This window comes from Triturus cristatus, chromosome 10 (genome assembly GCF_964204655.1).
Source record: "Triturus cristatus chromosome 10, aTriCri1.1, whole genome shotgun sequence".
Lineage (NCBI taxonomy): Eukaryota > Metazoa > Chordata > Amphibia > Caudata > Salamandridae > Triturus > Triturus cristatus.
In genome coordinates, this window is record NC_140593.1 from 746,921,084 (window position 1) to 746,937,230 (window position 16,147).

The 16,147-nt window shown below is 42.7% G+C and overlaps 1 protein-coding gene across 2 annotated transcripts in view; it reads left to right on the forward strand.

The window, feature by feature from the left end:
- LOC146789947 (anion exchange protein 2-like) overlaps positions 1 to 16,147 on the forward strand; it is a 2,390,686-nt gene that overhangs the window by 14,694 nt on the left and 2,359,845 nt on the right. For both annotated transcript variants that reach the window (XM_085628246.1, XM_085628245.1), the window contains exon 2: positions 12,812 to 13,066. The gene's annotated coding sequence lies outside the window, so the exon portion shown is untranslated. The remainder of the gene's footprint in view (positions 1 to 12,811; positions 13,067 to 16,147) is intronic.

Here is a 16,147-nt window from a genome sequence, read left to right on the forward strand (position 1 = left end):
CAACTAATACTCAACAATAATAATACACAATTTGAGATACACATTTATAACGGTGTCAGTGCATAAGATTATCAATGAGTCATCTAAAATGTTCTAAAAACGTTAAAAAATCATTTTAAAACTGTCTAAAAAACAAGGAGAGAAAAATGTTCTCTTGAAATATGATTTTTGTGTTAAAGTTCCGCAAATCACAGTTCTAAATGAGTTCGATCACACAAGTTGAACTACTGCAAGCGTACTTAGAAGGCCATGCTTTGTTATGGAAAGTGTCAATTTGAAAAAGTTGTTTGAAGAAAAGGGAAAGAAAAAATCAGAATTTGTTCCCAGCACACGGTGAACCAGATTTAGATTAAATGTCCTGGTTGGGAGACACAACATTATCGCTGCCTGCTGCCGTAGGGGACAAACATTGTAGTACCTTGCATAGCACGTCAAGAGTGCACAGCTGAAATTCAGCGCTGCCAACAGTTGTTGGAGAGGCAGCCGGTGCTGTAGTTGATACGTCGGTGCCAATGGTGGAGCTGAAATTCAACTCAGTTGAAAAGGGCACCTGCGGTTCCTCGAGGAATGCATTTGTCAAGATGGGAATACGCTGAGAACCGGTGCGAGCATGGGACCGCAGTGGTTCCAGGCCAGAGTCTAAGTCTGCCGGCGTCTCCATTTTAGGTGTCAGACAGATGTCCAACTCGCATTCTCCTCCGCAGAACAGGCATCGGAAAACAGGTACAATGGTCTGAACGATAAGAACCAAGAAGCACTTAGTTTTCGAAGGCGAGGTGCACCCATATGTTGTACCATGCGCTCACGGTAATATCTCTCTATGAGAGCTTTTGCAATCTCGCTGGCGGTTGGTTCGTCCATTTCGTAGCAGGTAAACGACAAGCAGGATTCCAGCTATTGTGAGCAGGATCAAACGTAGACCTCCGAAAATGCTTCCAGATACGGAGTGTATAAAGTTAGGAATAACTCCGAGGACTGTCTGGAAGGTGCTAAGGAATCCTGACCCTATGGTCTTAAATAGGTGTACAATACCCCACGCGTCTGACATATTAACGATACAACCCACCATTTCTACGAAATGTAGGGGGCAGTTGGTACGAATAAGTGCTTGTATCTCAGTCGAGGTCCTTACGATTTGAAGTTCAAAGGTTTCTCAGGCGGAGGTTAAGGGTACGGTCTGCTGTAAAAGCATGGCTTTCATTCTGCTCAAAGCATCAAACTGTATAAAAGAAACATTCAATGAAGGCCATAGCGGCGCCTTCCTGACTGTATTTGTCAGAGGAAACAATACTTGCATACAGCAAGTAACCCTGGTGTTCACGGTGACCAGAAAGGTGATGCCCGGAAGCATGCCACAGCAACCTTGATCATTCAGCATCAAGTAACTCCCATTAGAAAGTAACTCAAACGCTGGCGTGATCACGGCTACTGGAGTTCCTTTCATGTGGCAAGACAGATTTGCTATTGGACCATTACAGGCTCCGTGCAAAACAATATCTTGGCACATGAGAGAACCGCTTAAAGCGTTCTTGCAGTTTGTACCACTAAGAAACACTTCTCGATCCCCACTCCGGCATCAAAATCTATATGGTAAATCCCAGGATTTCTTAATGTAGTCATTACCCAATCTTTCATATCTGCCTGCCTGCCTTTGCTCAAGGCAATAGTGAAACTGAAAGGTCGTGACCGGGAGAGTGATTTGACCGTGAAGCAGCCATTCAGTTGATGGTAATTCCGCCACTGTGAATGGTAGCCTATCCAGCTTTTCAATTTGCAGCATTGTATATTTAGCTCCTCTTTGTGCCATTTCCCTCTGTGTATCTGTTAGATTGTATTCTGAAAACAGAGATGTACTGTTTATAAAACTCCAAGGCACAAATCCTGCACGCAAAGATTGCAGCGTCCAGCTCAATAACTTAATAGAATGTAACTGAGATTGGCTGTGTTGTAATATGTCTAAATCCTGTTCCAGTATGTCAATAGCAGAAGATACAATGTTGCCCGATGAATATATCCTGGAGGTCAAAGTTGTTAACCCATTATCTACCACAGCTAAAGCTTTTTCTAAGTTAATACGGTCTATTTCCCGTATTCTCTCTGCGGCTTCCTGCTGGGAAATCTTCCAGATTTCATTATGGGCAGCATAAATGCCTGCATATATGAAAAGTTTTTGATGTTGTTTCCTAGGTCCTGATAAGAAGTTCCTAAGATCCATGTCTTGTGAGAGTAAAGATAAGTGTTGTTTCAATTATGCAAGTGTTGAGGTTTCTAGCTAATCTAGGGACACCTTCCCAACACTGTAGGATGTCACTACCTCTGTTCTCTCTGTACATAACATGGGTCTGGCCTATGGATACTGAGTCCCTCGGTGATGTGCAGGAACCGTTTATGACGTGTTTGTGTCTAAGGGCCGAACCACCCACTCCTTCCAATTTGGGTCTGATCTATTGTACTTGAGTATGTCATCTACAGTTGCCCCTTCATTTGTAGTCAAATTCTGCCACCCCTGTATTGGTGTTGGAAACCTTGAAGTGTTCACTTCCTTGTTCTTGGCTTGTCCAAGACAGGATGTCTGTTGCACAGTATCATTTAAAAAGATCATCTGCTGTGGAATGAGGTATGCTCTAAATAGTGCCTCTATACCCTGGAATTGCCAGTCCCTCGAACCCCAAATTGATTTTGAATCAATTTCGTCTTTCCATAGGTTGAAACCCTGTTCAGACAATTGGGTCAAAAAGGAAGCAGAGTAAATCTGTTTAGTATTGGTCAACATAATTTTCAGTGCTGATGTTGGTGCAACCTTATAGTAAAATGAGGCTGGATCTGTGGTGTTAAACCCTGAAAAATATGCAAATTTCTGTGCAAACGCTTGTGAACTACGTTTTGGTGTTGTTGGGCAATGTTCCCACTGATGGTACTCAAAAACATTCCTAGGTGAAATAGATTTGTGCAGGAAATGATGACTATAATGTTGGTAACAGTACAATTTGTCATAGTATGAAGAACCCTCTAACATTTCATTATTAGAAAATGCAGCAGTTTTCTCTAAATCAGACAACATGTTATTTACTGTTTCAGTGTCCCAATCATCAGAAAATGTACTTAAGGTAATGATATCACTTAATGAAATTTTAAAACATGATTAATTTTTAAACGTTCGGTCGGGCCGAATATGTTAAAATCAACCTTGTCCCATACTATACCATCCGGTATAGGAACTGCTGTAATGTTCACTGATGACAAGTCTCTTTGTTCACGATGTGATGGTGGATGTGGCTTCAGTAGGATGTTGACCTTTTGGACTGTGGAACTTTGTTGAAGATAGTGTCCATTAATAAGCATACTAAAAGTTAGTACTAAGCCTAGCCAGAAAAGAAAAAACAATATCCCAGAAATTACCCAGAGTTCAATCCAAGGTGATACCAGGTATGTCTTTTGAAGAAAGAGAAGAAAGTTATTTAATTGTTGCTTGAATGGTGTTTTGGCTGGCGTTGTTTCCGGCTTGCTTGGATCCATAGAAAACGTATCAAAGTTAATGAAATAGCCAGAAGCAGTTCAATCAGTTGTAGGAATTGCATCGGGATTAGTTGAAATGTTATTTTCCTCTCGACAAGGCATGTTGATGTAGACGTCTGTACTAGGTCTAATTGCAACTTGTGAATTATTCTGATGTTCATTTTGAATTTGAATATCTGGTTCAAGTGGAACAAGTTCCATAGCATTGTTGCTTAGTCCTTCATTCCTTACAGTTTGCTCTTCAAACGTGATGAGTCTTTCTGTTTGAACTTCTTTGATTGTAGCTAGAGGAGGGCGTCTGCTACAGCGGAGTCCACGAGGCCTACTGTTTAGTATAGGCCACATAGTGTGGTTTAAGTCGATTGAGACAAACCTTTTCTCCTTTTTTCCGGCAAGAGGCGGGAGCAGCACTGTTCTTGTTCCTTGTACTGCAAGGACTGGTACAGGTTTTCTGTATGAAGGTCCAAATTCCTTATTGTCCGCAATTTTCTCTCTGACCAGATCTCCGACTTTTGGGAGCCAGACAGGTCATGCCGTGACTACCTTGACTTCCTCAATGGCGGTCTGCTTTAGATGGACATTACTTTGTTTTGTCCTGGATTCATTCAGAGCCTGTAAAATAGCAAAATGATCATGGATATCAAATGGTTTTTCATCCGTCACTCCGCCTCCACAATCAAGATCAAGTACCCACATTCATGTCCCAAAGAGGACTTCAAATGGAGTGACACCCCCTTGAGAGTTTCTTGGCTGGTTGTTTACCGCCCGCTGTACCCCCATAAAGGTGTGTGACCCAACTACAGCCCTTGCCTAATACCCTAGCTGTTAAAGATTGCTTTGAGTCACGTTTTTTTTCTCTCCAGAACCGCATTTCGCTCAGGATGGTACGGAGATGAGAACCACAATGCTACACCCATTCCTTCCATGGCCTCTCTGTAAGCCCGAGAGCTAAATGCAGGGAGAATGTAATGTGCTAACTGTGTTTGTGCCGATAAAGACTCGCAAATCTTTTATAACAGTTCGAGCGTCAGCCGAGCGCTGAGGCCATACCCACAGGAATCTCGAGCAGAAATCCACTGCAACCATAATATATTTGTAAGCCCCGTCAGTTTGTAAGGGGCCGCAGTGGTCCAAGTACACACATGCGAGAGGTTTGTCTGAATTTAATAATAGCGTCTGTGCCGGGCATGCAACGGTGGAGCCTTTCATCTGCTGGCAAATGCCGTATTTCAAGACATAGTGTTTGGTTTGCTTAGTTAACCCTGACCACCAATAGCGCTGTTTCAGTAAAGAAAATAAATAAATATATATATATTTTTTTAAACAAAAAAAAAAAAATAGTTGCTGTAATGCCTGTGTGCGCAGAGCCCAAACCCTCGTTTGCAGATAGTATTAAATAAACCTTGCCTAAGATCCCTATTTGGTATTACTCTATCCCCCACTCCAGGAATCTGAGCATATGGAATGTTTTGTGCATCTAACTTGTAGGAGTATTTGAGTGGAATTTTTTTGGGGTACTGCTGTGGTGCCTTTGCATGAAGCGATGACAGCTACCATAATATCTCCGTCTATTCTAGTTTTTGAACGAGTGAGTGCAGCTACGGAAGCCGTGCGAACAGCCCCCTTTGCGGCTTCATCAGCCAATGAATTCCCTGCAACATGAACGCCAACACGTTGATGACTCAGTGTGTGAATCACGTGAGTCCTCGGTAGCTCGGCTTTCAACTCTGCTACCTGTTCCTATAACATTTTATGCTTAATTGTGCCACCTTTCGTATCTTTGAACCTGTTTTGTTCCCAGTGTTGTAAGTACTCATTGTACGACTGTACACAGTAAAAAGAGTCACACGATTAGTGTGGGCAATTCGTGAATCGTATTTACAAGTGCCAGTATCAGTGCTTTTAATTCTGCCAACTGTGCCGTGCGGTCTCCTAGAGATTGCGTTTTTGTGCAACTAGGATGGAACTTGCCATCACGCATGCAACCTTTGACTATAGCACATGCCGAAAAATATTGCTGCTTACTTCCTATTGCCGGTTGCACAGATCCGTCAGTATAAATAATATATTCATACTGATCGAGAGGCAAGATTTCATTTGGTAGAGGATATTCTTGTTCGTATTGCAGGAATGCTTGTGTTTTTAAACTTGGATCAAACCTGTATTCAACGTCTGTTGCAGTAAGAGAATTAGCCCATTGTATCCATCTTGGATGTAATGCTTTCGCATTGGGATGCTGGTCTTTGTAACCGCTTCTAAAGCCGGTACCGGAGTTACGACAATAATGCGTTTCCCCTGAGCCAGTGCTCTTTCTCTTGCTACAACAGTCGGAACAGCTGTCAGGATTTTTTCTGTTGAACTGAAACTTATTTCAGCATTTGTGTACAAGTGTGATTTGTATGCATTGGTACTGTTTCGCCTTCATTGAAGGTGAAATAGGTGTACCCACATTGACCCACAATTAAACGGATCACCAAGTGGCGTACGTTTACGCGTGTTTGGAAGTGTTTGGAAGCTACCATGTCTTCCTGGAGTGAACAAAGAATATTAGTATGTTCTTGTGTCCAATTTCTGTCTGAAAAGTCAGGTTTTATTAAGACGCAGAAAGGTTTTAGCCTTTGTGCGTAATCTAAAATGTATGTTCTGCTGAAATTTAGGAATTCTAGTATTGATTGTAATTTTTTAATGATTTTGGAGGCTGGAGCAGCGCACACATTTCTAAAATGTTTGCTGCCAGACTTTTGCCTTCACTTGACAGTTTGTATCCCAAAAATAGAACATTGAGGTGGGCTATTTTTGATTTTTAAAGTTAAATTTGTATCCCTCAGTGGCAAATCCCATAATAATGGTGCTTACCCTGGTCAAGTGCCAAGCCGTCGTCTGTCAGATAAATATCATCCACATAGGACAAGGTTCTTCATCAAATTTTTGAAGTAACTCTGTTACTCTTGCTGAAAATACCCCGGGGCTATTCTTATACCCTTGGGCAAATGGTGTTGTATTTGGGAATACTGCTTCTAACTGGGTTATTTTCTGAGCTACCCAGAAAGGAATTTGTTGATGTTTTGTGGGCAATTTGCCCATTACCGCGTGTAATGTTTGTGGAGTAATTTTAGTAGCTGTGCTCTGTGTACAAGCTGTATTTGGTGTAATTACTGTAGGTTGGACCGCAAGTGTCTTCATGACAAATTGTCGTGTTTCTGTAAAGTTTTATCAACTCTTTGTGTTGAACAAGCAGTTCATCATGTGGCATTGTGTCAATGTCAGGATGTGGTGCATAGGTCGCTAATATCGGCCATGTTGCTCCTGGTCTTCCTAAAGGACCAAGCCTTGTTCTTTTTTCTTGAGTGGGGTAGGGCGCCATTAAACCAGAAAATATGTTCCTGGTAGGTAAGCGGAATTTCAATCTCCTCAAACGGAGTGTAGACCGCTGGAGTTTCTTCATGTATGTAATAATGAAAAGTGTTTGTTACAGCATTTGCTGCTGGGAATGTAACCCAGGAATAGAATACCTTTGTTTGGAAATCTTCATGTGCCTCCATCACGAATATTACTGCACCTCCTCTGGGTAGTAACCCATTTTTGAGTAGTTTAACTGTCAGAGTATGTCTTACATTGGCTGCAATTTTTATCGCATCAGCATCTTCCTCATTTCTGACTGATTAAGTGCCTGTGGTAAATCTCCATTTTCGTTAGCCATTGTGTATAGAACACAGACTACCTGTCCAAGGAGATTAAGATATGGTTTTAAACACAATTTTGGTGAAAATTCCTTCAAGCTTGATTAACCAACTGAGAATAAATAGGATATCTCGCCTACTCAGCTGTGGCAGAGTTTGTGCCCACTCACTCCAGACGTCTCTGGTTTTTGTGGGTAGGGGTCTCTGAGAATAAGCACGACTGAGCTACTCAGATTCCACTGTTAAATAAGTATTAAACCAAACGTTGGTAGCGACATGTAGTGTATTTCCATAGTACTACTGCAGGGCCTGCGCTTTTGGACAACATACACTGTGGGTCGGGTGGTAGACTGACTCTGTGCACCCCCACCGCGTATGGTAGCCATGTTTGCATTAGCTAGCTCACAGTGTCACTAGAATCTCCTTTTATCAGAGAGATTAGTTTTTGGCAACCTCCGAACACAACAAACCCTGATTCCTCAGCCTCGTGGAAACAATATACTACTTTTCACCCAGTCACTCGTGCTTGCCCATTTTGTCTCAGAGAGTTACATGGACGACAGTTGAGCGTGTTTACAATAAGAATTTATTGTATCCTTGTTCTTCTAGTGTAAAATATATGCACTGCTACAACTGTTACACAGTAGCCGAGATACAGGATCAGCAGTACAGTGAACAAAAAGGAATAGTACAGTTCTACCATTTTGCAATAGTCATGAACATATAAAAAAAGCGCATACTCCTAAGATGCCTGTCTAGATTTACCTAAGTGTACCTAGCATGTGAGTAGGTGCGAAACAGCCAAGAATCCCGCTAGGATTTAGTCGAACCCCATTACCTGAATAATGAGAATGTGGGACCTCGTCCTAGTCTCGAGTTGGACACCCCGCAAGGGATGTTCAGACCAATGTCAGCTGGGGCAACTGCATGCAGGAGTCTCAGCGTCTCTGGTCAGTGTGTCGGCCTTGAAGTCTCGGTTCCCTCCTGCCTACTGATAGCAAGAGGTGCTGTATTTATACAGTCCTTGTGCGTGTGTTAGCCATTGTACAGTATGAGGATGACGTTGGGGATTAAACCTTGTGCGTAGATAGGAGAGGTGAAGTATACCCCCTGGGTAGTGTTCTCATAAATTATTCATATGTGCTAAGGATGACGTCTTAGCAATAGCGATTGGGAAAAACCCTTCCTCTGCATGGAACTAGGTGAAAGGTTTAGTTCATAAAAGGCGTCAGAACTTAAAAGGCGTTATGTCCCTATAAGGCATTCTGTCCTTATTAGGAGTTATGTCCTCATAAGGCTCGTTCATATGAAATGAAGGGGAGATGATGTAGGAAAAAGTGTACGATGTTCCCTGGACCTATATTAGGGTACTGATATGAAATATAACAACATAGCCTCATATTGCTTAACCTTGAAAACATGTACACATTTTTATACTGGAACCACAGTCAGTAGTGCAGTCAGAGCATACAAGATTTACTTAGAGCGCTCACCCTTATCATAAAAGCTTTCAATTAATCAACCATAAACACAAGTTTGAACAGCAATAACATATGGACAAAATATTACCTTAACTGCAAACAGTGCCCTTCCCTGATCCATAATGTGGTACTGCAAACTGGCAGCCAAAGGGTTTGTGCTGCAGGGTGTTGGGCCTACCTGTCCCAAGGACAAAATACACATGAAAACGTGTTGCCCTTGAACCCAAACAATATGTCCTATAGGAATTCCACATCCCTGAGAAAGCCTGCTCTGTTTGAGAGATTCAAAAGCTCCTGCGGACTCAGTATCCTACCCATTTTGCAGACTTGGTGCACACTATCTTTAACTCCTCAAAATCACGTGCATAGTGCACTTTTCAAAAACATTTAATCTGATATATTTACTTGTTTTAAGATTGGTTCCTTTGTTCTTTCATTTCTTGTTTTTAAATCTGGTTGATTTACTTTAATCCTTTTGACCGTTGGCTGTGGCAATCTGGTTTTCCTTTCAGTAAAGAAATGAACCAATTCTACCAACAACATGGAATTCGGTTATCAAACAGAAAAGAAATGCCCTGAGACCTTGGCATTCTATCTGTGTTTTGAATGGCTATTGGTACTGAGGCAATACCCGACTCGTCCTTTTGTAAATTAGTGCTCCACAAGTGAGACTGGCCTCTGGTGCATAAATTGTTTGCAAGAGACAGTGCATGAACTACCACTTGAGGGAGCCCCTGATGGCATCTATTAACGTGAAACAACTTCTGAAACCATTGAAGGTATTCGAAGCCTATTGCCAAGCATTTCATCTGTGAATCGTGATGTATTCGCAATATGATGGGTAAGTATCAACAAGGAAGTCATGAACAACCTCAATGCTGGAAACACCTGATCTGACAGAAATAGAGTCGCAAGCAATGTCATCATCTCTAGGTATCATGTAACACACTGAAGAGGCCAGAGCAGGTTTAACGACCTGCAAGCTAACCACACACTTCCTGGAGGAAAGACATGATGCCAAAGATTTTAAATGGGTCGTTTAAGACAAACCCAACATCACCCAGCCTATCGCCAACATGACTAAGCTCCAATTTAGAAAAGAACAACAATAGGTTTTTAGGTTGCGCACCGACACAAATGACCTGAATGATGAGATTCCTTGGTTTAATCTCACACACACATAATTGGTCTGATGTGTTAGGCATTGTACTAGCTAGGTTCACACTGATACTATTGACCTGAGCGATGAGGTTCCTTGGTTCAATCTTACACACACACAATTGGCCTAATGTGTTAGGTTCTGCACTAGCTATTGATATCCCTCTACACCCTGCCCCGGTTGCACAAACCGGCGATGAGGACTCCTTTTGCAGGTATGTGGTCTGTTCCCCTCAGGCACTCCCTCGGCGCATGGCCATACCCCGTTACCACCGTTCGGGGGCCGTTCTTCCCTTTGTCGTTTTCCCCTACTGTTCCAAAGGGGTTACTCAATTTCCTCCACCCCAGGTCACGGCATTTTGTCTGTGCCAGTTCTGTGAGAGGTTAGCTTATGGCAGTTCGACCGTAATCATTCAAGTCTGCACTCTCCATTTTTTCAAGTCAGTGTTTCACCTACCTTCCGGGCGAACAACCCAAGCCCGGCTGGGAGGCACTGACCTCCAGGTACCCCACCCTTACTAGGTTTTTTGAACCGATTGTACTCTTAAATGGATGGACTCTTCATGACCCAGCAGCACCTCCTAGATCTCCCTACAACATGCTGTGTGCCCCAATGTGAGCAGCACTGCAGAGCTAACTTCTTATTCTCATCCAATTTGGCTTACAGCGCTTCGCCTAGCTATTCTCCTTTCTCATGGTTTCAGTCACTGGACACACCCATCTGCCACGCGGGCGGTGATGCTCCATGGATCCCTGGCGGCTCATTCTTCACTCCAATGTACATACTGGGCTTATTATTCTTTCCTTCAATGCTCACACTGGGACTACCCTAACGGATGCAGAGTTCTTTGCCATCATGCTTCACCTGGGAACGAGTGGTTCATCCCTGACATCGTTTAAAACATTTTTAATCCTTCTTTGCCCATCATCTGGGATAATCCAAGTTCAAGGATCCTATACAATTATCTGTCCCTGGGTATTCTCACACTTCTAATAAATATGCCCATAAGGTCTATTTGGACAGCTATCCATGCACTTGAATACTGTGATCTCTCATGGTTAATAGCACACGAGGCTTCTATGCACACAAGCCTTCTACTCCTACCAACCCTGAACTGATACCCATTTTATACACCACAGGAACGGACATCAGCAGTCCTCCCTGAACATTTTAAGTCAACTGTTTGATAAGTGTTCATATGACTGTACATCATAGTCAACTCCCTCCTTCTCTGTCCCTCTTTTACTTAGGTTTTGGAAGCCACCTCGAGTGCGTGCGCCGAGGGTGAGTTAGCCATTTGCGCTCCCGACAATACGGGTAAGCACCTAAATGACGATTCTTTTGTCAATCCATGTAGCCACACCTCTGTGTTAGAATACTACAATTACATGTGGCACTATTTTAAAGTAGTGCATGTGGATACGTGTACTAAATATTTGCTTATAACACTTGTCTCTTCACAGGGACGACTCTGAACAGCAGAACTCTTCAATTGATGCATCAACCTCATTGGTTGGTCGTATCCTTTTTCCCACCACCGCACCCGGGATGGTGGTATGATTCACACACTCACACTGTCTCACATCTCAGCTGGTCCTGAAAAAAGCCACTGCACCTCTACGGAAGGCATTCAGGCTGAAATATGTCAACCAATTGACCACTTTTAAGACCATGTTAGGTTGAAATTTTCTGCCATGGCCCGTATATATAGCTTTTAATCCTGACCACGGGGTGCTCCATCAAAACTAATCTTTAGCACACCAGGCAGCCAGTTTTATTTTCACTGTCACTCTCCTCACATACTCGCTTCTCGCCCAGCTCATCTGAAGGTTTTAGGATACCTCCCCACCATCACAAACAAAACATCCCTGAGCTCCTCCCTCACAGTGAGGGAGTTGTAGCCCGCACTGCCACCAGGTTCGCAGAGCGGATATTTCCGATGATGTAGCATGCCACCCACGTGTGGGTGAGGGAATTCGCCCCTTAAAAGGGACCCCCTGCACTACGCTGTCACTAGTCTGACCCAGGAAGTCCTGATTGTATTGCCATATCATCTCTAGGTACCCTGCACATCTATAGTCAGTTCCAGTGCCTATGTTCATCTCATCCCCCAGCAGTTGCTGCCGAGCTAAAAGAAAAAAGCTGCTTTTCGTTTGAACATTCATACGCAAACGCTCCAGGTACTGTGACAAAGACTCCTGTATACTATGGCGATTATATGACACCATCACCGATTGGGGAAAACTGACCAACGTACCCACACATTTGCCAGCCAGAAAAAAGTAAACAAAGTTGTTCCTACTTTTCTGAAATTAAATTAAGAAAAGTATAATAAAAAGGACAGTTTGTATCTTTCCTATATTTTTTATAGTTTGCACCCAGCTGCATTAATGAGAAATTAGATATATTGCTTGGCTTGCTTGTTTATCAACACACAAATGCTCCTTTACATGCAATGTTTTCACGCTTTTATTCATATATTCTTAACATTTATTTTCTATATAGCATTTTATTCATACACTTTTATATGCACTGTTTTATACATTAATATGTTTTATGGCGTTTTGAAATGTATAATCTTCAATGTTTTATTAGAGTATTACATGTCTTGAAATAGTCAACCCACAATCAAGGGATTGTCTTGAACACTGTGACAGTTTTCATTTAGCTAGCATGTTTTCATTCCATGCCTGCTGTCAGCTTTTCTTTATCTGTATTAGAAAGTGTGAAGTTCATGGAGCACATACAAAAATGCTGATATCATCATGGCTGCTTGCTCTGTAGGCTAGCATGTGTCTTGTTTATTTTAGAGGACTCCGCCATAACAATGTGCCCCTTACAGTGTAGGCCTATTGTTTACAAAGATGGAGGCCTAATGTCAACATGTTGATAGAAGATGATATGTTTTGTTCCATGTTAGTTTAGTGTCTTAGAAGCCTTAGCGTCTCCAAACCCTGTTTTTGTATTTTAAATAGGAGCTAAAATCTGCGGTCAAAAGGTATATAAACATCAGAATTTGAGTAGTGAATAGGAGAGGCCTTCGCACCAGCATTATCGCCAGAGGTCACACCAGATCGCAGAGCTCGCTACTCTCAATCGGAGAGCTGATTCCAGAAGCCATGCAGAACATATCCTTCACCGAGAGCACATCTTTTGATTAGGAACAGCTGCAGTCAGCTTTTCAAAGGTATGATGGGCGATCCATCCCAAGAATCTCTCAAATCTGAAAGGTAAGTTTGCTATTTAGTGCTATAGCTACATTTTAGCATAGGTCTTAAAATTGCTTTAGGGTGCTAGGATGTCAGAAACTCACTAATAACATTACAAGCAGCTTGTTTTTGCTGACTATTATATGCTTATCTTGTTTTACTTTTGCATTGTGCACGGTTACCATACATATTTTATGCACTGTTATGGAAGAAATAAAATATGAAAACACAGTGCAACATCACGGAGTGTCACACAGCAATACGTGGTAAAAGAGCAGGGCAGGCCAAAAACTTGTGCTGATGAAAAAGAGGTGAAGAGTTTACTTGAGAACAGAGTGCATGACCTGTAAGGTCATAGTTAAAGAAAACCTGTGTTTGACAAGCTTCAAGGAATTTATAGCCTTCGCACGCAGGCACACCGGCACGTGTTTTGTATTTTAAATAGATTGAAACTTGATTAGACAATGGGAGCAGGAGATTGAATTAGCCAAAAACACACGGAATCTGATAGAAGATCTTAGGAGCACAATGGTAGAGCGCACACCTAAATAAATATACATTAATCCAAAAAACACATGCATTAAAAAGTAGAAGAATACTTAGGGCCACATGTATCAACATTTGTACTAGCGATTACCTAATTGCGATTTACTGCGAATTGCAATTAGACGCTATTGCAAATGTATGAAACTCCAAGATATTCATATAGCGATTTGGAGAGATCCACTAGTTGCATTAACGTGAGATTTCCTAATAATCCTAAAGCGGGCTGGACCTATGAAAGAGTGCCTTGCTGGCATTACTGTCAGTTTTCACCTTAGAGCAAGTAAGCCTTTCCTTCTTGTTATGGTCTCTCTGGCAAAGTCCTGTAACATGCTGATTTTAGCGCCTTCCCAAGTAAAAGATGTGTATTTTTTCATTATAGTAAGGATTTTCTGGTGGCAGCTATCTCAGTTACTTAAAGATCAGTATTGTATTTTTTTCTAAAGGGACTTAGTAAGCCTGTTCGATGTTTCTGATGAATGACCAGCCTAAGGTCCTGGGAATCCACTGTTCCAGAAAGGAAACATAAGCAGAGTTCAGGCCTTTTGCATCCTCTCTGATTCTAAAAATGCAGACGTTGTTGCTTCTATTGAAGTCTTCAAGGTCAATGATTTCATGCTATTGTTGTATAAGTGCTTATCGATGTTATCATTTTATTTTTGTTGGAGATTTGTGTTGTCTTCTAATCTGCATATTATTCTCTTGTGTGCCTAAACGGTTTGGGGGTGATTGAGTGAACATCACATGTACCTTATCAGCACCTTACCCCAAAATATGAGCCAGAGATCACAGGCACGGAGCAGCTCCTTTAGTGGGGGTAAAGTCCTCGAGGATGTAGCCCTGCAAGATTGCAAACAGGATATCAACCCTGTGTCTGAATTCTTCAGTTGTATTGTGTAGTATTATGTTATGTGATTAAAGTTTTCTTTCATTCAAAAGATAAGCATTAGACAGAACCATACACTATTGTGTCTGTTAAGTTCTGTGGTCTTTTCCCCTGAAGCACCTCACTGCCTTTGACTGAGGGGGCATGACCACGATGCTCAAGATGATGGTCGTATTATCATGCTGCTCTACTCTGAGTGCGCAATCCGCCCTTACCACTGTCCCTTGCCTGATGTGAGTGTCAGTTGGCATCAGTCCTCATAGGTTGCTGCGCCAGTCCTCATAGGGTCCGGGCACAGCAACGTACCCTGGGATCGGTCCCTCACCCGATGATCGCCAAAATTCTCCATTACAAAACCGGCAATGATACAATCTGTGAAGAAAGGGGGGTCTCTGTGAAGCCAGGAGGGTCTTCAAACTGGAAATAGACAACCATCGGATCATGCTATTCCCTTACTATACTATTGCGTAAACTATGTGAGATGGGCCTGTAGTACTTTCTGCTGTTCCCAGCTAAGCTAAAAAATGGTCAAAGATACATTTCGTCAACAATCTCGGTGATACCTGGGATAGAGTGACACTTGCCTGTGTGTGCAACCGCTGCTGACTGAGGCTGGAAGTGCCCTCCGAAGAGGGGCCGCAGTAGGAGTTGCAGGCGCGGGCCAGCCTGGGCCACCTGTGCTGATCTTATCTCTTCGGGAAGCCAAGCTGAAGATGACCGTATATCGTCATTAAAAACGAAACCGATTTTCAAAATCTTTGAAATGCTGCAAGAACAGCCCCAGGCGCATCTTCCAGCAAAGCTGACTCTGCTACCCCTCAGCTCTCTGCTTTGGAGATGGACAACCAACTGCTGATCACTCATCCACACAGTGGACAATATATTTGAGACTGGGCTGCTATTGTCAGCATGGCAATCTCCTTAACCCAAACTAAATGCTGTTGTTGCCAGGCGAGGGCGACTGTCTTTGAATCTGCTCAGTGCTCACATATACACTAAATTGCTGCCGAGCCATAACCTGGGATAGAGTGACACTTGCCTGTGTGTGCAACCGCTGCTGACTGAGGCTGGAAGTGCCCTCCGAAGAGGGGCCGCAGTAGGAGTTGCAGGCGCGGGCCAGCCTGGGCCACCTGTGCTGATCTTATCTCTTCGGGAAGCCAAGCTGAAGATGACCGTATATCGTCATTAAAAACGAAACCGATTTTCAAAATCTTTGAAATGCTGCAAGAACAGCCCCAGGCGCATCTTCCAGCAAAGCTGACTCTGCTACCCCTCAGCTCTCTGCTTTGGAGATGGACAACCAACTGCTGATCACTCATCCACACAGTGGACAATATATTTGAGACTGGGCTGCTATTGTCAGCATGGCAATCTCCTTAACCCAAACTAAATGCTGTTGTTGCCAGGCGAGGGCGACTGTCTTTGAATCTGCTCAGTGCTCACATATACACTAAATTGCTGCCGAGCCATAAGCAGGCTCTCGCAATATACCATATGGTTTGGCCTCCCCAAGATGTACTTGTTTATCTATGTTTCCAATTTGGATGGAGAGCTGTTGGCTCCGGCGCCTAGATTTTTTCTGGGTGGGGGTTATTGATTTTTGTCAGATTAAACTTACTGTTTACACTTACACATTTTCAGCAATGGTTGACAAGAAACATATCTCTAGAATC